The 27,021-nt window shown below is 45.2% G+C and overlaps 1 protein-coding gene across 2 annotated transcripts in view; it reads left to right on the top strand.

The window, feature by feature from the left end:
• Window positions 1-762: 762 nt before the first annotated feature.
• Window positions 763-27,021, top strand: part of HR (HR lysine demethylase and nuclear receptor corepressor) — a 388,960-nt gene continuing 362,701 nt past the window's right edge. The window contains exon 1 of one of the 2 annotated variants that reach the window (XM_085633820.1): window positions 763-887. The gene's annotated coding sequence lies outside the window, so the exon portion shown is untranslated. The remainder of the gene's footprint in view (window positions 888-27,021) is intronic. The other variant, XM_085633818.1, reaches the window with a different exon arrangement.

Genomic DNA, 27,021 nt, shown 5'->3' on the forward strand with positions numbered 1-27,021 from the left:
TGTTGAAAAGTAGGTGTTAATGGGTCTTATTTTGGTTGGGTGTGAGGACTGCTTAGATCGACTATGACTGGAGAGTGGGGCTGGTTCCAGGGAGCGTGCATGGACGCCGGGGCTGGTTGGGAGTTGACCTTGCTGGCGTCTCCGTCGTCCTTCATCTGATGGTGATGTTGATGGCTCTTACTTTGTTCAGCTGCCAGCACTTGTTGGTGGTCATGCTCGAAGGAGGGGTGTACACCGTGTATTGAAGTGGTTTTGGTCGCATATGAAAACTTGCCATGGGGTGCGTTTTGCTCACATGTGGATGATAGTTTGGGGCTTTTAGCTTTCGGTAGGATGTGGGGCTGGTTTGATGTCGTGGCCTGTGGTTTATCGGTAGGGAGTCTCGCGGGAGTCTTTTCAGAGCGGCTAAAGCAGTTTTATTAAGAGGTCGGAGCGCTTAAATCCTGAAACTACGCACCAGAATGAACTACTTAGCTCGGTATCATCTGTGCAGGTGGAGGGGGCACCGGGAGGTGTGGGGGGAGGCGGCGCCGGTCTGACCCCCCCACATGCACTGGTTCTGGGGAGGAGGGGCAGGCTCCGTGAGCTCTCACCCCTCCAGCCCCGGCCGTGCCAGGGCTCCCCGGGCTGTCAGCCTAATTCCCAGCAGCCCCGGGCGGGGGCGGGATGTGTCCTCCGGTGCCCTCGGCAGACACTGCCAGGGAGTGACGAGCAGACGAGAGGGGGGCGGGGACCGGAGCACCGGGGCGGGGGTAGGGACAGGGAGCAGGGAGGAGACTAGGGAGCACCGGGGAGGGGGCAGAGACCGGAGCCGAGCTCGGTGTGGGGGCCGAGGGGGCTCCTCTCCCCGCACACCCTTGTCCCTCCGCCGCCGCGTCGCATCGCAGGTAAGGGCTTAGCCGAACATTCATTCCATTTGAAACGTTTGTCAGGGTGATTTTACCCCCTCTTTCCGCCGGTGTGGTGTTCGCTGCTGCTGCTCGCGGATTTTCGGATAATTTAGGGACGCGACGGAAGAGAGCGATGGAGCGTGGGGTCATCTGAGGTAGAATGGAGGGCGGCAGAAAGAAGGGCAGAGGGCTCAAGTGGATGGTGAGGTTAGAAAAGAAGGAAGGGGTAAAGAGGGAGCAGAGGGAAGATATAAAAGAAAGAGAAAAGGAGACGGAAAGGGCGATACGGGAGGAATGAAGGAAGGAGTCTGAGAGAATGAACGGGAAAGGAAGGCACAGGGACGAAGGAAAATAAGCAGAGACAGGGAGAGGAAGAAAAGATGCGGGAACATAAGGGGTCATCGCGCCGAGAAAGGAGTTTGGAGAAGATGAAAGAAGAAGAGGAATACCATCAGAGGAAAGAGGCAAAAGGTACAAAAAGAGCGAAAGGAGGGAGTAGAGGCAAGAGAGAAGAAGCATGATGAACTAAAGATATAAAGACACTGGAAGGGAGAGGAACGGAGACAGGCGAACACTAAAGAGAGGCAAAGTGGGACGGGAAAAGAAGAGAGAACGTGAGAAGTAGAAGCAGAGAGGGGAATGAGGTTGGAAAATAGACCGAATAAAGGATAAGAAGGCAACCAAAAGAGAGAAGAGGAAAAAACACAGGGTGAGTCCGGTGAAAAGAACACAAGAAGGAGTGAGGAAATTAGTAGATTGATAAGAGAGAAAAACAGGACAGTGATGAAGCAAACGGAGGAGAGCTATGAAGGAATGAGAGAAAAGTAGGTTAGGAGCAGAAAGAGAAAAGAGGAGAGAAATAAAGGAAGATGAGACTGGGTGAAATACTCGTAGGAAGGAGTGAGAAAGGAGGCGAGAAGCGTAAAATGAGAGAGAAAAAGAGTGGAATCGTGGAGGAAAGCGGGAAAGGTGGGGTGGGAATGAAGGGGGAGATGAGAAAGAGTACCGTAGAAAAGAGCGAGAAAATTATGACTGACATAGTAGAAAGGGGAGAGAAATGGCAGAAGGTGAGTCCGGATGAATTGAACATGGAAAAAAGTGAAGAAATTAGTATACGAACTCAAGCGCTTTGAGATTACCGAAAGGAACACGCGGCGCTATACAAAACTCCTTACTGAATAAAGAAAAGCAGTGGGGTAGTGAAGAAATGCGAGAAAAATGTGAGGGGTTTAATTAAGGAATGAGAGAACACCAGGAAATGAAAGGACTGAGGGAAAGTGGGGAGAATAATGAAGATAGCAGTGAAAAAGAAAAGAAAAGCGTGAGAGAGAAGGAGAGACTCGAAGAAAGGTGAGATAGAATGAAACGAGCGTGAGGTGGGGGAGGAAAAGAGATGCCTAATGATGTGAACAGCAAGAGTGCTGTAACAATAAAAAAAAACAGACAAGAACTTACGCAGGTGGGAAAAGAGTGATGGAAGTAGGCAAGTAAAAGAAGGAGAGAAAAGGGAGTAACAGGGGAAGGGGAGACACAAGGAGAGAAATGAAGGAAGGCGAACTTGACGGGAGAAGACCTACAGAAGGAGAGTCAGAAGCAACAGAAGAAAAGAGAACATTAGTAGAAGAGCGTAGGAAGGAAAGAGTTAGTAGGAGAAATATGACAGATGAAAATAAACAACGGGAGCAGAGGAGGGAGATAAGGATACGAAGGGTATGGATGATAGGAGAAGGAGGAAAAAAGGAGGACAGTAATGAGAGAGAGCTGACAGGATCAGGAGGGACGAAGGAGAGAGTGAAAAGGAAGAGAAATGTCCAAAGGGGAGAGAACTAGAAAGAAAATCAGAGAAAAGCGAGCAACTAAGTCAAATGATATGGAAAAGGAGGAATGTGACAAAGGAAGAAGAGAATGGCTGGTAGAAATTGTGGAAAAGAGAGAGCAGGTTGGTGTAGGAAAGTGCGTGGCACAGCGAGGAACGGAGATAGAGAGAGAGAAAAGTGACCAGTAAGTTGAAGGATGGCGCAGCCAGGAGTGCAGAGAGGCAGACGTGGATTTAAAAGGGCAGCAGTTGCTTCAGAGTGGGGATAAGGGCAGTGAAGGAGAGAGGAGGCGGAAAGGAGAGGAAGAGAATGGAAGGAGACGGAGAAACAGTGAGAGGAACAGAGGAAGGACCGGATGAGGAGAAAACTGGGATGGATAGGGAGAAATGACCCATTAACTTGAGAAAAGAGATAACGCGGGGTTGTGGAGACAAGGAAGAAAGAATGCAAACAAACTAGAGGAAAACAAAGGAGTCTGGAGAAGAGAAAAGGGAGACTTGGTCAAGGAGAGAGCGGAAGACGCTAGAGAAGAGAAAGAACAAGATATATGATAGAGGGATGAGGGAAGTGGGAGAAGAGTGATTATTGATAGAGAAGAACAAGGGATTGAGAGAAAGAGGAGTATGAGGTGAAACAGGCAGAGAGACTGACAGAATGGAGGGGTTGAGACAATACAGAAAATGAGCCAAAGTGAGATGACACAGAGGAAGAAGAAGCAATTAGTAAAGAATAGATGGGGAGGCATGAGAGGAAAGGTAATAAAAAGCAACTGCACAATGTTAGAGAACACGACAGAAGAGAGGCATAGAGAAGAGAAAACCAGCACAGGAGAGAAATGAGAAGAAGAGGAAAGTGAAATACAAAGAGGGGAAGAGGTTAAGGAAAAGAGAAGAATGAGGTAAGAAAATGCACAGGGGGTGAATGAGTTACAGAAAAGAAATAAAAACAAAAGTACACAGACAGGGGACAAGGAAAGAAGAGAAAAGGCATGATCAAGAAACATACAGAGAAGGAGAGCATAAAATAGACAAAGATGAGCAATTTTAGCAGTGAAAAAAGGTAAGAAAATGAGAGAAAAAGAAAAAAGGCGGGGAACCAATAGAATAAGAGGAAAAGGGAAAGGGCAAATATAGAGAGGGGTCAACTCAATGGACGAAGAGAAAAGAAAAAGTGAAGGAGAAGTGAGAAAACACAGAGGGGAACAAATAGTTGAGAAAAAAGAAAGGGCAATGAACGATATACATAGACAAGAGAAGGAAAGGAGAGAAAACAGAAGGGAAGAAAACCTAAACAAGAGAAAAGTTTAACAATATAGAAGAAAATTAAGAGGAAATATGGAGATGGGGACAAGGCAAGGAAAGAAGAAAGTGGAACATGAAAGCTAAAATATACAGACAGTAATAAGAAAGGGGAATGGTAGATGAGAGTAGAAGAAAGAAGACAACATAGAGAATATGACATGGAAAGGAGAGCAAAAATAAGAGGAACAGAAATACATTTATGGGTGAATAAGGCATGGAAAGATCCGAAACTGTAGAGAAAGCACCAAGACAAGGAAGGGAAATAATAGAAAAGAGGAAATAGAAAATACAGACAGTGGGAACTAAACAAGGAAAGTAAAGAAAAGAATAATACAGGGCCTGGAGCAAAAAAGGTATACAAGGAAAATACACAGGGGCAGACACGACAGAAAAGAAAATGAAATAATGGGAGAAGAAAAGTAAAGACATTAATTATCGGAAAAAAACATGGAAATCGAGGAGAGGAGTTAAAGATAAGTGTAAGGAGAGACACATACATATTGAATAACTTATGGAAAAGGTAGTGTGAAAAGGTAGAGGTATAAGGGTGAGAATGAAAGAGAAAGTAGTTAGGCAAGACAAGGCTATGAGAGAAATGCAATGTGGAAAAAAAGGAAGGCAAATCAGAGGGGAAGGGAAACAGAGATAAAACAGGTAGAGAAAACTTGTGGCAAGACAAAAGGGGAGAAAATAAAAAACAGACATCACAGAAAGGCATAATGGGGTGGAGTGAGAGACAGAAAGAAAGGAATTAAAAGATCAACAAGGAACAGACAGAAAAAAACGAGAAGCCTAGAGGGATAGGGGAGGCAGAGACAATCAATAAAGAGTCATGTAAAGAAAGGAGGAAGAAGCATGAAAAGGAAATACAACGAGGGAAGAAAAGCGAGAAAGTTGTAAGAAAGCAAACTTGTATATGGAAAGAGAGAAGGAAAGAAGCATGCATAAAGACAGTAAAAACTAAGAGGTATAGAAGGAATAATAGGACAAGACAATGACAGAATGGAGAGAGGGGAAAGTTGAGCAAAGAAGCAAAAGGGAGAGAAGAAAGTGAAAGAAATATAGACATGGGTGTGGCAAGACAGAGCAGTAAAAGACAGAAAATATGGAAGAAAAATGGAGGAAACAGAAGAAAAGAAGTGTGATATATAAAAATGGAGAGGATGGAGGTCTTGATGAGATAAAGAGAGAAGGCAATGAAGGAAAATACAGACGAAGAGGGGCAGAGAAGAAAGAGTAAAGGGGAAATACATAGAGGAGGGCTGGAAAAGGTAGAGGAAAGAGAAGAATGTTAAATAAAACGAGAGGAAGAAGATCATGAAAGAGAGCAAAAATGGAGAAAAATATAGATAGGACCAAAAGAGCAAAGGATAGGCTAAAAGGGGAACAAGTGAAGAGGAGTTTGTGAGAGAGAGACAGACAAAGGGAAGTATAATAAAGAGTGAGAAAGAGAAGAAGAAAATAAGAGAACATATTGGGAAGAGATCAAAGATGGAAAATATGGAACTAAGAAATGAACTAGAGGATACAAGCAAATAGAGAAACGATATAGCAAAATAAATAAAAGGAAAATAAAGATTGAAAAAGGATGACGAGGGACCGAGAGACAAATAACTAGTGAAGAGTAAGTAAACAGATTGACTCTATGAAGCGAGAAAGAGAGACAGCTTGAGAAATGTGGAGAGGCAAGTGGAGGCGACAGAAGAAAACTTGAAGACAAACAGGAAAAAAGCAGGGAAGGAGAAGAATTAAGGAAATGGAAAAACTTAAGAAAAGTAAAGAGACAGAAAGAAGACAATTAAAGAGAAAGATATGGGGCCACAGGAAATGATTAGAGATAAAATGACTAAAGAAAATATCGAAGGAACAACAGAAGGGCAAATGAGGAGAACAAATAAAAAATATAGATGTAGCTCTGAATGTAGAAGAAAGAGCAATAAAATAGAAAAAGAGATTGGAAAAAAGAGAGAAAAAGCAGACTAAAGATAAAATACAGATATAGGAGTAAGAAAGGGTTAATAGTGTATCAATAAGAGAAAAATGATACGGAGATGAGGCAGGGAAGAGAAAAATAGGACATTTTGGATGGGGAATGAGAGAATGACGAAAGATAAAGCTGAAAGAAACATAACTAACAAAACAAAGAAAGAAATTGAAAAATAAAAGGAAATAGAGAGGAGAGAAAAAAGTGAACATGCACAGGAGAGAGCAAGAGAATAAGGGAAAGAAAAACAGCACTGTGGGCTGGTTTGTGTAAAGAGAAACACAAGATAAAGTATGGCAGGACAGAGAGAGGTAAGGGCATACATGAAAAAAGTGGCAAAAGTAAAGAAGAATGGGGAGAAGAGAAATACATTATAAAAAGTCCTGAAACCAAAAAGAAAGAGCTAAAAATTATAGAATGGTTCATGGAAGGAGAAAAAAAGAAAAGAACATTAAGAAGAGGTGGGCATAAAGGGAGACAAGTAGGGGCAGATACAGAAAATTGAGAAACAGAGAGAGAGAAGAAAAAATTAAAGAGGTAGGAAGGAAGCAACGAGGGAAGGGAAGTGATAGACGGAGAGAATGCCGGAGAGAAAAAAAGAGCAGAAATTGAGATTAAAAACAAAATGTGTTGATATACAACAAGAAGTTACATTATTGTGTAGAGGTGAACGAGGGAAAGAGAGAAGGGAAGAAACATGAAAGAAGTGAAGGAAACAAGAAAATAACAAATACAAAACTTTGGATGGAAGGGGAGAAAGAGTAAATTTAAAAGAACAGGTGAAAGGAAACAAGAATAAAGAGAAAGAAAAAAGAATGGAATGTAGAAATGAGGGCAGAGAAGAAGAGAAAAACAAAGGAGAGAGGAAATGTGTGTGTAGAGAGAGAGAAGAAAGCTGTAGAAACAATTTAAGAGGTACAAAAGGAAGGGGGTAAAGAATATGAAAGAAATCAGCAAGGGGAAAAGAGAGACGCAGAGAGCGAAAGGTCAACACATAGATAGGGACCAGGGCAGGGAATAACTGGGGGCATAAAAGGGAAAGGCACATTGGCAGAGCCGAGTAATAAAGGTCTCCGGGCGTTTTTTGGCCAAATCCTGGGTCTTTGAAATTCGGGTAACATTGTTACCTATATATGTGGTACTCATTTCACATTCCCCCATCCCCATATGACTAGAAGGCTAAATCGGACCTCCTGGGATTAGAACAGGTGAACTACAAATTGACGATAGTTGTGCGACAGGTGCATTTACCCGGCGAGTTGTAATACCAGTTTCAAGGAGAGAGAAAGCCCGTCTTCTAGAAAGAACCGAGAGAAGGCGGGGTGAAGCAGCTCCGAGCCAGGAAATATAAAGCTGGGGACCAACTAGGCCCTTGTGTCTGGGACAGACTAATTACTTCAGAGGAACGGCGAGGCCTGGTAGAGGGATCAGGAGAAAATTCGGGCGGGAAATCACAGCGAGGGTAGGAATAAGCTGGTCGGGGTCGGAGGCTTCACGTCTGAAAGATGGGATGTGGGGAAGAAAGTAAAGCATGGGCATGAGGCCGAGTAAAGAGGAGGGACGGGCGCGGAGAGTGTGTGAGAGAGGTGGGGAAAAAGAAGTGCGTAGAAGGGAAGACCGACTGCACAGAAAATAGAGAGGGGTGAGTGAAGCAAGGGAAGACTTGATCTGATTGATGAGAAAGAAATGAGGACTGAGGGAATGGAGGGGTAATGGGAACTGAGAGCAAACGTGGGGAGAGAAGAAAGAAGGGGAGCGAGTGAGAAGACTTGAGGAGAGGAGGCAACCATAAGAGTGACGGGGAGAGGTCCTCGGAGAGGAGACCATGGGAAACGGGCTGCACAGAATTAAGAAAGAATATTCGAGAAGAAGGGGCTAAGAAAAGGCAAGAAATAAGGAAATGAAGGAAGGATGACGAAAGAGGGGGAGCTAGATGGTTGTAAGAAAGAAAAAGTGTAAAAGGAAGGGTTGTAGGAGGTAGGAAGGAAGGCAGGAAATGAAAAGAAAGGAATTCGGTATGGAGGGGAAAGAAAGAAAGAAGGAAAGGGAAAGAAAGAAAGAAAGAAAGAAAGAAAGAAAGAAAGAAAGAAAGAAAGAAAGAAAGAAAGAAAGGAAACATACATGACAAGAAGAGAGCGAAGGAATAAAAGGAGAAAAATAATTATGATAAATATAAAGTGAAAATACTGGATTAGACAGGGATTAGAGAATGGCAGAAAGAACAATGGAAGAAAAATAAGGCACTGACAGCAGAGAAGGGAATGGGCATGGGGGATAAAAGGAGAACGCTAATGGACTTGGAGAAAATTAGGGAAGGAGAGGCAGGCATGGGAGAAAGAAGCAAGGGCAGGAGAGGGGAGAAGAGGTAGAGGGTCTCAAGGATTAAGATTTGAGAGAAAGTGAGAGAAACAAACAGCTCCCATCCGAGTATCATAAATAAAACAGTGACAGACTGGCCTGTCAATACAGAGGGAGTCAGGGAAGAGGAAAATAAAAGACAAGCATGGAGGTGACAGAGTGAGAGAAAAACTGAAATGAAAAAAGAAGTGATTAAATAAAGATGGGGAGGCAAAGGATAGGGGAGAGGTGGGAGGGAACATAAAGACAAACGGGGAAAGGGACATCATGGAAATATTTAAAACAAAAAAAAAGAGGTGCAGAAAGAATGAAGAGAGCAAAGAAAAAAAAAGAAAGGAAATGAAAGACCAAAGATGTCTATGATTAACAGAAAGAGAAAAATAAAAGGAGTGTGGCCGAAAGGTGAAAGGGGAAAAAGCAAGCAATAAAGTGATAAGGAAAGAGATAGAGTGTTGAAAAGGGAGGGAAAACCAAAGTAACAGAAAAATAATTCAAGAGGAGAAAAAAGTACAACTTTTATAAAGAAATAAAGATTTGCAAGAAATATTGGACAAAGAAGGGAAGGAGAAGAAGGGAGATGAGACTACAGAGCGAATGAATAGTAGAGAACTATTGACATTGAAACTGCAAAACAAAAAAGAAAATATGAGGAGGGAAAGAAAGTGCAAAGGCAATAGAAATGCAATGGAATATGATGAAGAAGAGGAGAGAGTGCTCAGGAGACAGCAGGAGGCAGACAAGGTAGAAGAGAGATGGAGAAAACAGATATCCACAGTCAGATGGAGAAAGGTGACAGAGAAAAGAGAGCAGCGGGAGAAGAGTCGGGAAAGAAGGGAGATGGGATGAAGTGAGATGTAGGGAAGAATCTAAAAAAGGATAGAAGCGAGGGAAGGCACTGGGGCCTGAAAGAGGTAAGAAAATAAAGAGAAACACTTGGTGTGAGACAGAGAGGTGCCTGTGGCAGACGCAGGCAAGACACCCAGGTGGTGTGGAGGTGCAGGTGAGAGAGACGGCGGGAGGCGGTTGAGAGAATAACTGGTAAATATACAAGTGAGGATTAAACTGCGAGACAGAGGGTAAGGGGGTCAGAGGCAGGCAGAGAACGGAAAGGAGACTGGATTACAGATTGGTGGAGAAGGCGGGGCGGGGGGGGGTGGAAGTGAGAGAACGAGAATGTTCTGAGGTGTCGCCCATCACACTGCCCTCCCCAACACACACGCACTTCCAAGTCGGACGCTTCCCAAAAGCAAAATGCCACGTACTCAGTCCAAGCAAGCTGTATGCCTCCCTCACTGGGGGCACTGCAGGTGCCAGGCCGGGTCCTTTACAGAACCTGCACGTCCCGTAGCATGGCACGCCATGGCACGGTTTAACGACCCTTTCATTCCCACAGGCCCAAGAATCCCTTGGCAGACATTTGCAAACGATGGCTCTGCTTTGGACGAAGGCGGGCAGTAGGAGTGGCATTGGCATGCAGCATTCAGATGGTGGGCTCCTGGGCCTCTGGGGCCCCGGGTGGCCGCATAATCACGCGTGCCAGGGCACTAATATTTAGAGATATTGTATGCACATACATCTTATGTGAACATTCTGGAAACTGCCAGGGTCCGTCCCTCCTAGACTTACATTGGACACCCATGTTCCAGGCAGTCTGAGCTGTTTGATGGGGAGTTTCAGTAGCATACGAGGCCCCGAGGTTTCCAACCCCAGGCCCCATAGAACTGCCCCTGCCAGACCCAGACTGCTCCTTTCAACTCGACGCTCTTTGAAAGCAACAAGTACGTTTTTCAGACGATATTAGCTCAAGCCGCAGGGTCAAGCCCGTGCTGAACAACTTCCCCTGACCCGAAGCCGCTCCCTGATTGGAAGGATTCCATCCTTCCTCTATCCCCTGGGGTCCCTCTCGAGGAAGCCCCCTCCCCCCCCCCCACACACAGGTGTGTTCACACGTGCTGCTCGACCTTGAGGGTCAATGGGCCCTGCCTCTTGTTATTCAGAAGTGGTCTAGGCCCCGAGGCACCCCTGGGGATGCACGACTGCGCGGCGTTAACAAACCGATAATGAAATTAGGCATAATTTGACAAAATAAAATGACAGTCCCAGGCCCTTCAGTGCATCTGGGTGGTCTCTGTGTCCCCTGTACCAAGAACTTCTCATTTTTCTTGCCTTTCTTGGTCTGTTCTAGTGCTCTGAAGTGGCCTACGTAAGGTGCGGTGCTATACCAAACTCCCAAATAAATACACGTGCCTTGATTGGCTACACCCTGCATCCTCTGTCCCTGATCCCAGGTTGTAGATGAGGCATAAGCAAGGCCACTGAAATAACGTGATCCTGCAGTTGACTGATTTTTCTGCATCATTAAAAATTACCACATTTGCCACGTGAGTTACCATTTGCTGCATATTCTGCTGATTTTAAAAGTTGTTTCTAACACAAATGGATTACAGTTTATGAAAAAGCAGCCTTTTGTATGTATGTGTAGTGTGTTCTGTCCATTGTGTGGTGGTGACATAAAGTCCTGCAAACAGCTTAAACCGTGTTTACTTAGCAAGACCTAAAAAACACAGCAGGCGCAGCTCACTGGCGTACCCTTTGGAAGGCTAACACCTCGATTTTCTGATTTATTCAATACCATCGGTAATCATGTTTTTTGTTTAATTTATGTTTTTTACCAAGACAGCATTACTGTGGGTTAAATGACAAAATGGAGAAATAATTCACTCACGTGTGGCATCATGCAACCTAATTTACCTTTTTGGTTGCACAATCACTTCTACTGCATATTTTTTTCCACATTGCCATATAATTTCCGTTAAGACCCAAACCAAGACTGGAGGTAGGCCAAAGGCAGTAAAGCTGGACCCGTAATAAGAATTAACAACAAATTTGCTAGTACTGCAACTATTCTTGAACCTCAAAACAACTTATGAGGGCACATTTTGGGAGACAACAAAATGCGTCTGAGAATTGATGTGAGGTGTAACCCTTTTTTTGATTTTTGTAATATGGAAGGTTGATAAAGTATTTTTTGATATAAATAAATTGATGGATTAAGTCGACGAAAAGAAAGGTCTCAGACGCATTTTGTTGTCTCCCAAAATGTGCCCTCATAAGTTGTTTTGAGGTTCAAGAATAGTTGCAGTACTAGCAAATTTGTTGTTAATTCATATAATTTCCGTTGCCACGAGCACACATTGTATCCCATGTTTTGCTGCTTGTTGCAATCCTCTGCCCCCTTTTATATATAGAATTGAAAAACCCCAGTAAAGAGTTTTGCAAACCCTCTTCTGCTGGAAGGTCTCACTGGAGCTCTGAGACTTGCCCTTCCTTCAGTCATAACATTGATCTATTCTGCCATTTTACACTCACTACCTTGATTGTCACAGATGTTCGGAAACTACCCCGCCTCCGTCATTGACATACTCCTCCGACAGCCCGGAGACTACTCCCGCTCCATCGCTGACATACTCCTCCGACAGCTCGGAGACTACTCTGGCTCAGTCGCTGACATACTCCTCCGACAGCCTGGACACTACTCCCGCTCTATCGCTGACATACTCCTCCGACAGCTCGGAGACTACTCTGGCTCCGTCGCTGACATACTCCTACGACAGCCTGGACACTACTCCCGCTCCATCGCTGACATACTCCTCCGACAGCTCGGAGACTACTCTGGCTCCGTCGCTGACATACTCCGACAGCCTGGACACTACTCCTGCTCCATCGCTGACATACTCCTCCGACAGCTCGGAGACTACTCTGGCTCCGTCGCTGACATACTCCTCCGACAGCCTGGACACTACTCCGGCTCCGCCGCTTACATACTCCTCCGCCAGCTCGGAGACTACTCCTGCTCCGTCGTTAACATACTCCTCCGACAGCCCGCCGACTACTCTGGCTCTGTCGCTGACATACTCCTCCGACAGCCCGACGGAATACAAGCCCTTAGAGGTTCACATATAACACCGTCCGCCAAATTTACAGTGGACAGTGTTATATGTTTATTTTTCTGTTTGGCAACTGGCGGTGAGGAACAGTAAGAAAACCATGACCCTGACACCATGGGAGACAGCTTCCATGGTGTGGGGGGCATTAGTTTTTCTTTTCCACAAAACAAACTCTGGCTTTAGGAGTTCGCTTTTGGAAAAAGTAAAATGTTGTGCAAGTTTGATGGGCGGCTATCATGTTTGATGGAGACGTCTGTCAAACTTTTACAACATTTACAGGAACCTCCGTGGCAGCGGTTCCTGCCAATGTTTAGAGTTGTCTGCAGAGGATTCTCGACATTGCAGGAGTAAAGTACAAACCTAATTATTTACCTCATTATTAGCAAACCAATGGACTTACCAGCAGCTGCCAAACTCTAAATCAGCCCCTTAGAACTCCCACCCTGCAGACTTGCTTTGCTGGCACTGAACATGAATCAAAATATCCCACATGGACACTGCTCTGTTTCTTGAATTCTCTGCATGAAAGGGCATGTGGTCAAAAGTACTAAAGTGAAAAAAGAAATTAAAAAGAAGTAAAGTTTGGCCGTAGCTTTTCTTGGGCCTCTGGGTGGAGCAGGACCTCGAGGCAACATAATGTCCCAGATCTGGAGAGATGGAAAGAGGGGCAGAAAAAATGAGAGAGTGGAGTAAGTTAAAAGAAGGGAAAGCAGAGGGGAGTGGAAAGAAAAGAAACTTGCATTGGCATACACCAGGGAGGGAAGGAAAATAAGGGGGCAGAAGGGACTGAGGAGGAAATGAGATTGGAACAGGAGCAGAGAAATGAAAGGGGGAGAGAGAGGGAGTAAAGTAAATGTACGGAGAGGGGGCGAAGGGACAAGGATGGTAAAAAAAAACGTGGGGACAGGCTAATAAGCAGAAAGAGGGAGAGGGAATGATGGAGGAAGAAAAACAGGCGAAGCAGAGGAAAAGGTTTGAAAAAGTGGTCCATATGACAAAAAAGGGAGAGGCAAGAGTTGGGGAGCCAGAAGATAAAGTGAAGGAATGAAAGAAAAGAGCACAAACATGATGAAAAGAGGGGCAAATGAAAGTGAGAGCGGGAATGGTAAAAAAAAAGATGAGAAATGGCAGAAAGTGATAGTGGACCGCAAAAAAAAAAAGACAGGGATATGAGAGTAGAAGAGACCAAATCACAGCAGAGGAGGGGGTGAGGAGATTAAAATAGATAGCAAATGGAGGCGAGACTAAATTATTGAAGTGGATATGTGAAGTGGGAACCAGAGTTCGGGGGAAGCAGAATCAAACAAGAACTGAATTTCCATACTTTTATATTTTACTGCTAAATAGTTTTGACAATGTTTTATACCAGTTTTTTTTAGTTTCGATGGTTATGTTTTTACAGTTAATGTTTGCCACTTTATTTTATGTCTGTAATGTTGGAATGCAAGTACCTAGTTTAGAGAAATTGATGTTATACTTGTTTACATAAAATTTCCATGACTGGTATTTTCACAGATACATTTCACACCGGTATAATATAATCAGGGCCACTGGAAGTATGCCATTGTGCAGCCACGGCTATTTTCACATAATTATAAATTTGCCGCATTTGCCACATAATCAATCATCTGCTGTATAATCTGCAGATTTTAACAAAAATCATTTTTGTTTCTAGCTCAAACGGTTCAAAAGTTGCTAAAAATGCAGTGGCACAGGTTGCCGCACAGAGAAAGGCCTTTTGCAAAGGTTGACTGGCCCCCTTTTTGTTGCTAACTGCTATATTTGGGTATTAAACTAGTATGAATGAGGGGTACCCAATGCCAAGAGAGTGGTAACAAGTGTAAAAAGTACAAAATAATGACGTAATACTATTAAAAAAGGAGCCGCATTATTCCGCAGAATTTGGCTCACCCTGCCACATATTTTGACCCTCTTCTGCCGCATAATTCCAGTGGCCCTGAATATAATAGACATTTATTACATATGCTTCCGATTTCTTTTTTCTCCATGGGAACGACGATTTGGAAGGGGACAGTCTAACAGCCAACACGTGTTTTGCTTTGCAGTGGCTTTTTCAAGGCCTAATGGGACAACTTTAAGTTGCTAACAGTGGTGATACTTGTCGTCCCTGTAATGTGCCTCAGCTTTTGAGCACTGTGAGCACACCAGACTAGTCCTCTGCTCTATTTCCCAGGACCAGTAGTTCACTGATCATTTAAACGGAAGCAGTTTATATGGACGACCTATATGCTTCAATGTTAGCAACTTACAGTTGCCCCAATATGCCTTGAAAAATTCCCAGGCCTCACTGCTGACGGGCGAAACGTGTTACCAGCGTGGAATGAATCTGTGATAACGACCATGTCATAGAAATCTAAAGTATATAAACAAGTATGAAAGCGAATTCTCCCATAACTAGGTAATTGCATTCCAACTTATAGACACATTTAATGCTAGGCCCCACTCACTATTTGTGAAAGCGCCAATTTGCCACAACATTATTGCTCTCTTGGAAATGTAAATGTAGTGCATTTATATAGCGCTCCGCACACCCCCGAAAGGGTCTCTCAGGCACTGTGCACATACCCCTGTGGAACCCTTCCTGGCCATTCCCTGTGAAGTCCCCACTCCTGGGCACCCCCAAGGTGAAGCCAGGCATCCTAGCGCTGTTGGGGCCGTTGTGGAGATTAAGCAAGCTATTGCCCAGAGTTGCAGAGTGGGACCCATGATTAGAATAGGCACCGAGGCTAGAATTATCAGGTCCGGAGAAATTGAGCCCAAGACCCGCCGAGGCGGGAATTGAACCCTGGTCCGGGCCAGACCTCTGCATCAGGGTCTGCCGCTCTAACCATTGATTAGAATAGGCACAAATCTGTAACACAAAGTCTCACAGTGCCTTCCTCGATACACTTACTTTATTTTATAGTTCATCTTGATACTCTGGCCGCAGTTGTTTTGTGTGCGCTTCTGTTGAGCTGGCAGCCATTTTAACAGAGATCTCTTTCAACCATCGCTCTACCATTTTCCAGCATTCTCCCTGGCCGCCCCCCACCTCTGACAGTCCTACTACCAGTGTTGGCCGCGTCATAGTGCTTTTTTAAAAAACTTTCAGCCATGTTGCACAGCAAGTGAGACCTACTGGAAGGGATATGCTTGTTTTGTTACATATTTAAGAGTTAGTTAGAGCGGAGGGTGAGGTTGAGAGAAAGAGAGGGGGCCGGGAGGGGAGAGAATAAGAAGGAATGGCAGAAACAGATGGGAAAGAACAATTTACAGAGGGGGGGAAGGCAGTATGACGGAGGAAGGGGTACAGTAGGAGCATAAAGGGGAGGGTGGGACACCAAGCAATGGAGGGACTGGAATGGAAGCGAGGGGAGAGCACACTGGAGTGATGGGATCAGGCAGCAGGATAGGTAGACGAGAGCAGAGGAGGTGAAGGCAGATGATGCAGGACGGAAAGTTCCAGAAAGAGGTGGAAGAGAGGGAATGACAGAAGGAGGGAGTTGATGGGGGAGAGGAGCTGAGAAGGGTGACTAGCAAGTACAGGAAGGCAGGAATGGTGATCCTGGGAGGAGAAACCGGGAAACGATTGGCAGCAGGACATGAGTTTGAGCGACAAGAGAGAGGCAAAAGGATGTCTGGCGTGAGAGAATGGATGAGGAGTGAGTGGCAGGTGGAGATGTAGGATGGACCGGAGAAAAAGGAAAGGGTATCTAGGAAGGTAATGGTGTGACGCAGAAGAAAGCAGGCAGCATGAAGAGAAAGGAGGAGAGAGCTGTGACAGAAGAAGAGGGTACAACAGGAGGAAAAGGGGAGGATAGGGCCGTTTCTACCATTAGGCAATACTAGGCGGCCGCCTAGGGCGGCAAAAGGGCTAGGGCGGCAAAAGGGGGAAACGTTTTTTAATTTGAAGGCAGCATCATCTGTATATGAGTGCAAGCGCACCTGCTTGTACATGCTGCGCAGTGCACCCTAGCATAGTGCTTTGTGGAGCAGGCCGACGGTACCAGTGTATGTGGGTCCCCAGGGCCATCAATCTTGTAGCACTGGAAAGCGCTACCAGTTACGGCCCTGGGTATCATTTTTGGCCACTCCCCAAGCGGTGCTTTTTATCAGGAGCCAGTGACGGTGACTCGCGGATGCGCACATCGCACCACCCTCTCTCTCGGTGCGCGGGGGACGGACTGTGTGTGTTGGCTGCTCTGGTGCCTTGGTGAATTGATTACTGCTGCCAGTGCCACACAGTCCTGTCCCGTCATTTACTCCGAGTCCTCCCGCTTCGAGACCCCAGACCGACCGGAGTTTCACTCTCTGGACGGACCAACTTGTCTCTGCAATCTACTCAGAGATGGTTAGAGTTTACTTCTTTCTATCCGTGGTTGATTCGGCACGGATGAGTTTCTTTGCTAAACAAGAGAGCTGGGTTCCTATTTCCCTTTGCAGTGCCCCAAGGTAGCCGCTAGCGCTACATCTCCACCAGGGAATAACACCCTTTTTGCGCTTCCTTATCGGTGGTGAGCATGCAAGCAATCCAAGCTCCCACAGAGCTGCTCAAGCCAGTTGCCGAGTAGAAGTGGGGATAGAGAAACAGAGGATAGAGGAGGTGGTAGTAAGCAATGTTATAAGGCGTTTTGGGGTCCTGGGAAATAAATATTTTGAGGTCCCCTGTTTTGAACAACTTTGACTTTTTTATTACCCATGTTTTCTAATTCAAGCCCCATCCATGTTGACGAGCAATAATCAATTATACTTTAAATGCTACAATTTAAACATTAAAACACACAAGATGATGGACGGAATGTTGCACATTGGCAAAACATTCACCCCCAGTCACAGACCTGGGTTTAATCCATCGTTATTTTGCTCACCACACCACCCCAGTTCAGACATGGCCATATACAAATCAGTCTTGACCCTGTGCCTCATGGGAACAGCCCAGCCCGAACTGCCAAGCCATGTCTTCCCTGGACCGGAATCAAGCATCCTAGGACCGGTTTCGGGGTTTCACCCCTCTTCAGCCAGGATAGCTTGACTCCAGTGGCGTAGTGAGCACGGGACCCACGTCTGGGCATACCCTTCCCACATAGGGCAAACAGCAAAACACACAAGATGATGGACGGAATGTTGCACGTTGGCAAAAAATTCACCCCCAGTCACAGATCTGGGTTTAATCCATCGTTATTTTGCTCACCACACCACCCCAGTTCAGACATGGCCATATACAAATCAGTCTTGACCCTGTGCCTCATGGGAACAGTCCAGCCCGAACTGCCAAGCCATGTCTTCCCTGGACCGGAATCAAGCATCCTAGGACCGGTTTCGGGGTTCCACCCCTCTTCAGCCAGGATAGCTGGACTCCAGTGGCGTAGTGAGCACGGGACCCACGTCTGGGCATACCCTTCCCACATTAGGTGAACAGCAAAACACACAAGATGATGGACGGAATGTTGCACATTGGCAAAACATTCACCCCCAGTCACAGATCTGGGTATAATTTAAACATTCACAGAAGTGAGCTAGAGTAAAAGGGTCCCAGGGCAATTGGCCACTTTGCCCATGCCTTAAAACGTCTCTGGGCGTAAGTTAAAATGAAGGTGTCACATTGCAGAATAGGGTTATGGTCGGATTGGCCTTTAGGGCAATCATGTAGTGCCTGATGGGCTGGTCTGAAAACTCAGTGTATGGGCTGTTTTTTGGGATGTTTGTGCACCTGTTTTGTTGTCTGTTGGGTCGGTTTTTAGTGTTGATTATCCTGAAATTATTGCCTGCAGTAAGCTCAAAGATATGAAATCTTCCCTACCGTGCAACACACTTGTTCCCTAATTTGCAAACATGGACCACTTTTTAGCTATCTAATTTACTAATGGGCCAATTTTATTTTGGTGCATTCATTGTTCTAGCCTGGATGACAGGGGGAGAGAGTGACGGTAGTAAAAGGGAGGGGGCGGCATATTTCAATTCTCGCCTAGGACGGCAAAACCCCTAGAAACGGCCCTGGGGGAGGATAACAGAGGTTTGCGAGGAAAAGAGGACGTCTTGCAGAAGGAGACGAGGGAAAGGGGAATAGTAGTTGGAGAGAAGTGGGAGGAATGGAAGGATTGCCGAGACAAAAGTAAATGGTACGATGTGAGGCAGAATAAGTGGGAAGTGGCAGGATGAGTGATAAGGAAGAACAGGGATGTCAGGAGTAAAGAGGGGAAAGGTTACAGGGAGGCGAGATTGTTTATAAAATGTACAGGTTTTACACTGAGTGTCTATAAGTCAAAAAGGAATTTTCCCTTTGGGTTGAGGCCCTATTCTAGTGATATTGGAGGTACATTCGAATGAGTGAATGGAGAATTTATGGAATAAGTGGTTGATTTACGAATGAACCCAAAAGGATCAAGTAGCAATCTGAGGCTGGCGCTTTTTCCCCTCAGACCCCCTGCTGAGCACAAGCTCACATCTGTACCTGCATGCCGCTAGAAACCCTGCTGCCCTCTCGTATGCTACTTTCCTGCAGCATCTCTTTGGTTTTTTTCTCAATTTTTGAACTGGAAGGAAATATGACAGTCACATGTTCTCTGAAGCATCTACTGTTTACTTGACCTAAAACCCTAGAACATGGTCCTGCTGTGGAGAGGACATCCGACGTACACTGTCTTTAGAGAGTGTCTGCTGCCCTCCCTGCTCTTTGTAAGACTGGCAGTGGGGGCAGTGATGGAAGACACAGGCATTTTTACTTGTTTCCTTCGGGGGTGATGCCAACCGGCCTCCGCTGTTTGAAAGCTTCTAGCAGTGCCATGCAACAAGTCTTTCACTTCCATCTGTGTGACGGGTTTATGTCCAATGTTTTTAGCTTAGTGCGAGTGGGGAGTCTGTGTATGTGTTTGGCTGGGTGTAGCTGAGACGCCATTTTGACTTCCCTTTTTGTGAGTGGCAGTACAAAATACAAAATGGTGGTGGGCTTGGAGGAGGCTGCAAAGGTCTTTGTGGGCCTGGAAGTCGGCTATGGAAAGTTCCTTCCCTTCTTCCAGAGGTTCTCTGTAGAGGTTTAGAGTATCGTCCTTTCTAGTTTGCTTCTTGGGGCTCCTGCCAGAGTATTCTTAGCTACGCCCTCTCTTCCTGCATCCTCTGTGCCACGGAATATTTGCTTTGCTGTCCGAGCCAATTCACGCCAGCACCTGCACTGGTTGGATCAAGTTCAAGAAGGATTCTGGCTGAGCATCACCTTAGCAAGCCCTGATCATGTAGTGATCAGGCACGCAGGATGTCATTAGAGGAGCCGCACCAAGATATAATCTATGCCCCCAAGCTGATTGGTCAGCTCTGGGGATGACAATTTAGGGAGTTTGCCCAATTTTAAGTTCCAGAAATATTGAATTGACCCAAGAGGAAATAAACTCCACTGTACTTGAGAAGATTCCAGGTACAGGATTTATGATTTCTGGCTGCAGGCACAGCCTGGACCCTGATTTCTGGTAAGATTGCGGCTGAGCCGGCCCGAGGGAAGGACGTCCTTGCCTCCTGTGGAGACGAGAACTGACGTTTGCCCTTCCAGAGGAGAGCGAGCCTAGATGAGGAGTTTGCCAGCCTGTCCACCTGGAAAGGGTAGAAGATGTACAGGAAAGCATCTACATTGAGTAGATCTGGGAAGGATCAGTGCCTACGGAGACTTGAAAATTACCTTGGCCCTCTTGCTTGGCCTGGAAAGAATCAGAGCGTTAGGTAGGTAGGACTGCGCTGAGCTGAGCGAAGCAAACCGCATCGGAATCCATGCAGTGATGTAGAGTAAACACTGCTCTTAAAGTTACAACTTGTGAGTACTTTAATTCCCTGCCTACATCCCTGGAACTATGGGTACCCATCAGCTAGTAACACAGTTGCTACAAATGGCAGTTTCTAAATTAAGGTCCCCTGGTAGAAACCCTTAATCGCATACTGTGGTTACAAAGTCGTTGCGCCTATGGAATGTAAACATCCTTCAATAATGGGGATACCTGTGATTGAGCACCAGGACCACCCTTAGTCCCATTAAGTGTGGGCTCCCATGTCTGTCCCCCCTTCACTCCTTTGACTTCCTCTTTGCATGCTAAATTTCAAGTGTCCCCGTTGGGTTGGCTCTTCACTCCCATTGTGGGTGCTGGGCTTGTGTGTGGGCCACCAAGAATCCTGCAATCATCCTTAAACGTGGAAGTGATGCGCAACGACCCCAGAGCACAGCGACACACAGAGGTAGCCTCTCGGTGCCCAGTCATAACTGGTCCATGTGACAGCAGGGACGCTCTAAAAAGAAGCTGTCCATGTGCCCTGGACTGTTGGGATCCACGACAGAGTTGAGGTTTGGAAACCCAGTGTTTCTTGCAAGCACCATAGGAAAACATTGGGGTTTCATATAAAACCACTGCTGATCTCTGTCAAGGAAGAAGGTTAAGGGTACTGGCACGACTGTGTTTATTCGTATTTTGTATTTAATATTAGGCTGTGCATGTATTACCTACTTTATTGTTCTTTAAGTACTGACTGGATACTACATTATTGTGTTATTCTTGTGTTTTTCTGAGTGTCTAACCCTCATCCACCTCCTGAGTAAGCTCTCGGCTTCCTTGCCTCACTATCCTGAGAGGCAAGTGTGCAAGGGCTGCACGTGGCATTCACTGTATAGGTAAAGTGTAGTTTGGAGGACCAAGGACACCAGATGTGAAGGATTCCAGTTGTTACAACTGCAGCCCTGTGACTCCTGATTGTCAGGAAACCCAAATCAGGTCTCATCCACTTTGTCATGTTTCCTATATTTTTGGTCTGTGTTCCTCTCAAAACCCTGTCATGCCCACTACCTTCCAACGATGACAAGAATATGTCTTTTTTGTCTAAATTATTCTTTCCAGCCTCAAATGGTGGGAAGACGGTAACACTGATTTCTGGCTACACACCACACTCGGGCCTCCTTCGTCAGGTGGAGGGTACCGTGACCTCTTTGTGATGAGATTATCAGGCTACAGGGGAGGTGCCTTGGTGAATAATAGATTGTTTGCTGAATTCATGGTTAAAGCAGCAATTATAAGTCTAGTTACATTCCAAGTATATGGCCGAGATTACCCCACACAAGTCTTGGTTTTGAAGAGCACAGCCCTCCACTTCTTCATACAGTAAAGGGCTACATTTGGGATAATAATGAAGAGGATGTGCCCCCCTTGCAAGAACTGTTCTTCCTGGAAGATCTTAATTGGGGAAAGTAGATTAATGAGCTTTAATTGGGGGGCTCTTTGGTTGGATAAAACAGACCTAGTGCTTACATAAGTACAGGGAAGGGGCAGACGTTTTAGGTGCCCTAAAGAAAACTTCATCAGTTAATGGGTTGTTTACTTTATATTGCAGGGTATGTCTTGGATGGTCAGTGATGTACATACATGTGGTACCAAGATACCAGATGCCACCACACCCTGAATATGGCTGCCTTTCATTAGCTAACTGTTGCTCAGGGTGGTCAATTTACTTTGCTTCACTCATGGCCACAGACACCTTTGCTATGCCACTTATCTTGCAGGATTATGTAGAGGGATGTATAAACTTGAAATTGTTGCGGATAATGGAATCCTCAGGGCAGAGCTTGGCTGGTTAGTTGAAAGGACTCTTCAGTTGTTTTAATGAGAAGGAGTTGTTTAACAATGTCCTCAGAGAAACGTTTTACGTGTTGGATCACAGAATTCAGTGGATGGTGTTGTTTGGCAATTGGAAGTGGTTCATTGGCTGGTTTGATAACACTGAGTCACCAATACCGAGCATCTTTGGTAATTGGCTGAAGGGAGAAGTTGGATGTAAAAATGAGATTGGGCAAAAGGTTTTGAATCATTTAGAGGGATGTCTTCATTGGCTGAGAAGTTGAGGTGTTTCGGTTGACAGGACAGATTTGTAGAGTTTTCTCTCTTTGGAGGCCATTTTTCAGGAAATATTGTTAGTTGAACTGAAACAAGAGGTTTTTGTCATGGAGAATTTGAGTGACAGGGTGCAAAAAGCTTTAGTTGGATGACTAGCTAAGTTGGACTGGTAGACATTGAACTTTTAAAGAGAGAGCGTTGATGTTTGAGTTGGTTGTTTGAATGAACTAAAGTTACACATTCTTAAGATGTTAGTCTAAGCTGGATAGCTGGGGCATAATTTGTCAGGTAAACACGACGGGCTGTCATTGAGTACAATCTTCACAGGAGGTCTTGATTGGTTGGACCAGTACATTAATTACTTACATGAGCTTTAGCTACCAAATTCATCAGTACGGTTTAGGTTGTTTGTGTTTACATGTTGGTGCATTTAACAAGCTGAAGCTGTGGAAGAGGTGTGGCGCAGCGGCCAGGGTGCCTGACTCCGGACCACAGAGTTCACGGCTCGATCCCCGGTGTCGGCAGCAGGTTAGCCCAGCACCATGTGGCTCTGGGCAATACCTTGTTTAATCTTCCCGACAGCCCCCAGCGCCACGACACCTCTCCCGAGATAGCTGTGTGCTTTACAAATGCTGGTATTTATTTATAGAGATTGAAGTATTCTGATTAGGTTTCTTTGTTTTTAGAAAGATATGTGCTTGAATACGTTTATGTTGCAAATAATAATTTTTTCTGTCAGTTTGCTGGTTGGCTGGGTGGGGGATGTGTGTTTATTGGTTGAGTCTGCTGAAGAGGTACAGAATTAAATGACGAGGACCTAATTTGTTGAGTGGCCAGGTTTGTTTGTTTCATAGGATGAAGTTGTAAAGTGTGAAGTCTATTCAGGAGATTCTTTGGCTGTTTTGGTGAATTGATTGGTTGTACATGCTCAAGATACAGCCTTTGAAGTCCTAAAATCAGATTTTTATTGGTAGGGTGGATTGTATGTAAGGAGATTGGCATCTTCAAAGGGGATAACTGTAGGTTGAGCAAGTCAGTTTATTTGTTGAATCGATTGCATGTGGGAAAATCAAAGTCTTCATAGGATATGTTGGTTGGTTGGTTGGTGGTTTGTCGTTTACGGTAGGTTGGGCAAGTCAGTTTATTTGTTGAATTGATTGCATGTGGGCAAATCAAAGTCTTCATAGGAGATGTTGGTTGGTTGGTGGTTTGTCGTTTACGGTAGGTTGGGCAAGTCAGTTTATTTGTTGAATCGATTGCATGTGGAAAAATCAAAGTCTTCATAGGAGATGTTTGTTAGTTGGTGGTTTGTCGTTCGGATGACCTACTGTTAGAGACATTAACATTTCTGAAGCGTCTTGTTTGGCAGAGTCAACTTATTTGTTGATTGGTTGAGCAGAATTGCTAGAGATTAGGTGCTTCAACACATATATTGGTTGGTTGAGAATCCAGATAATTGGTTAGATAATCTGTATCAGATGAGTCAGAAATCTACAGCTGAGGGCTAGGCTGATTGGATAAGCGTATGTGCCAGTTGGAGTAGCTGGAATTGTGGAGACTGATATCTACAAAGGAAGTCTTGGTTGCTTGGCTAGAAAAGCATGTTGTGTGGGTGAATACGTGGAGATTGAAGTTTTCAGCTGTGGTCTTCATTGTTTGGGTCATTGACTAACCGTGCTGTTTGAACAAGATGTATTTGTGCACAAAAAACTCTTCAGGGGTCTTGGTTGGTACGGTGGTTAAATCCCTTATTCAAAGAAGCTCCACTGGCATCATCCGCCAAGTGAGGTCAGATGGAGTTGGGTGATAATAAGAGATAGACCAGTTGAGCTAGCGCAGCATCTGTCTGTTTGCGGTTCGCACTAGTTCCTGCATACGTTTATCTCGCTCTTGCAACCGGAGTGTTGCGCTGGCCCTGGAGGAAGCCTCGTGGGGAGGATGAGGCGAATCTGCTCTTACAATAGGGGAGGGTGAGCCACTCTTCCATCGGAACAGAATGTACATGCCTTGCTGAGCAGGTACAGCAGGGTTACCCTGTGCCCCATTTCTGGGTTTGAATAATAATGTTCATCATGCTCATCGTATTGTGTTTTTATGCATCAGTAGAGTTATCCTTTGTTCCGCGGTAGTGTTCTTGAACCGCATGCTGCACAGTTATTATGTGTTCCATATTCAAGGTTTCTTGAACACAAGCTTTATGCATATCCCGTGGGCCATTGCTGTGCTTTCTCCAACACTCGTTGCATTGTTATCATACGCCTAGTCCTGGCGGTTTAAGTTATCTTCAGCAGACAGAGCGCAGACCAAGCCTTAGCCAGCCCTAGGTCAGTCTCCCTCCAAATCTATCAGAAGTAATCCAGTAATCTAAAAGAAACTATTGCCTTCCTTTTGGGAGCAGGCTGAGGGTGAAGCACCTCTCATTTTTGTTTAAATATCTTTACTTGCATTTTGTCCAACAAACAGGTTACAGTGGAAATAAAAGTGGAGAAATGGTAAGGAAGGGGGAGGGAGAGGTGAGACAGGCAGGGAAGAGAGCTAGGGTGAGGCAGTGAACAAATAGTCATCGCATGTGCAATAAAGGGTCAGCAGGCATTGCTGGAATATTCGCAAACTGTGATAAACATTAAGTCCATACAGCAGGTGACTGACCACAGATTGCATTCTTGTTGTATCAGCTATCAGGAGGACCACCCCTTAGTGTCCAGACGGATATAAGAAGAATATTCATCCGTTCTCAGCTGTACACATCAATGTCTGTACCTGGTTATCCGGTTCAGTGTCAAATTGAGGCAACATTTTTAATTCTACCATCAAACAGAAAAAGAAACAAAGAGAACTATTGTTGTATCGTCACGCCCTGGTCAGAATATGCAGTCGCCTTCGCAGTCCTCCTACATTAAATGCATCACCCTGTCCTCATAGTGATTGAAGGAATTAGTGGTTATGTCTTGCCTTCCCCGACTAGGGTGAAGCACCTCCCATGAAGAATGTGGGAGGTACAATTAAATAAGAAGAACGATTGAACACAATCAAGAAACAAGAGGTAATGTCCAGACTTTCCGTATCAGAAATAAAAGTAACACTTTAATGCATCTAAAAATTGAGATAAGACCTAACTATATTACTTAAACAACACACTATCCATAAAATAAAGCTGAAGAGCTTGATTTGAAAATAAATAATGTTAAAATCAATGTGAATAAGTGCAGTGGCCCAAATTTTTTCTAGGGAGCCCACTGCTTACACTGCCAATTGCCAAGATTGCCAATTGCCAAGGCTCGTCTTGACTTCACTTCATGACTATTCTTTACCCTTCCAGTCTCTTTATCTCACTCTTGTAGGATCTTTTTCATCCATGCTTTCTCGCTTTTTGTTGCTGTTTCCCTCTCTTTCTCTTTCTCCTTCTTGCTCCCTTCCTATCTTGCCCTGCGTCCAAGTCTGACTGTGAAAAGTAGGTCCTGGTGCAAGTGCCTACCACCTACAACCATAGGTGCAAATTAAGCACTGCCTGCCCCTGTTGGAATAAACTAATGCCAGGCATTTTAAAGAATCATCGCGGGAAGCAGCGGTCCGTGGAGGGAGTTCCGTGGGGCGGAAAGGCGGGGCGGGGGAGGGGCACGCCCTGCATCACAAAATGCGGTGCAGCGCGCGCTACGAAATTCGTTTTATTTATTTAATTGTTTACTTACCTCCAATTATCCATATTCCGGAGTTTAGTACCCCCCACCCTGCCCCTCCCCGCCTTTCCACCCCACGGAACTCCCTCCACGGACCGCTGCTGATCGCGGGATACAGAAAGCTCGCCACTGAAAAACAGAAGAAAGTTACCTATTATTTTCCACAATATACAAACATTGCCTGACGAGCATTTCCTCCAATGAGAACCTCATTTTCGTGGCTCCTTCAGATCCAGAAATTTAGAATCCATGTTGCTCAAAGTGGTGAGGCATTTACTACAAGAGGAGAAAAGTCAAGCACCTTGAGCTGCTTTGGAAGTCATTTCTAATGGTCTCAGACAGTAGATCTTTTAACACAAAAAGTGCCAGGGAAGGAATTTTTCCCATGATCACCTTTGCTTCCACCAAGGAACCAAAGCACTTTACCCCCAGAAGGGATAGACAGTTCTGTTCCTCTAGGCCAGTGGTCTTCAAACTTTTCAATGCCGCACCCCTCCCCTCAGAATTTTTCACAATTATTCTATTAAATTGTTTTTATTAAAAGTTTTCACTGTGTGTGGCTGGGGATTTGAAGAATATTTGGAGTCCCTTCCCTGTTGACACGTACTCCCAGCTAGGATATAAATGACAAGAGATGTTAGTGAAGGCCCATTACAGATCATAATACTTCTTTTGGCCAGAGCCTGGAGCCCCCCTGGGATCACCTGAGACGCCCCTAGGGGGTCCCACCCCCCAGATTAATGACCTCTGCTCTACGCAGTGCATTCAGCTGAAGGTTACCTCAAGTGAATCCACAAAGACTCAGACCACAGGTGGTCTACTTCCCAGTGCATCCTTACTCTAGGCCAGTAAGGAGTTGTGTCAGTTGTAACCCGCCTCACCTCTGGAGCGAGGAAGAAGCATTCAGACAAGCCCTTAAGTCAAGGGGCACAAAGTCTGCACAGTTACATCACCTGCTCCATGGAAGTTCTTCTGGAAGACAGTATGGGGTTAAAACACTAAGATATTTTCTGGCGTAAACGTACATTCACTGACATACATGCCTTCATTTAAACTCCGTAAAAAATGGGAAGAGAAGGAGAGAGAGAAAAAAAGCCAGTAATGGGTACTTGAGACCACCCAATTCGAAGTCAATATGGGAGGTCAGAAAAGGGGGAATTACTCCTTGAGTATTTAGTGCCCTCACACAC

The sequence above is a fragment of the Triturus cristatus genome, chromosome 11, assembly GCF_964204655.1.
Source record: "Triturus cristatus chromosome 11, aTriCri1.1, whole genome shotgun sequence".
NCBI lineage: Eukaryota > Metazoa > Chordata > Amphibia > Caudata > Salamandridae > Triturus > Triturus cristatus.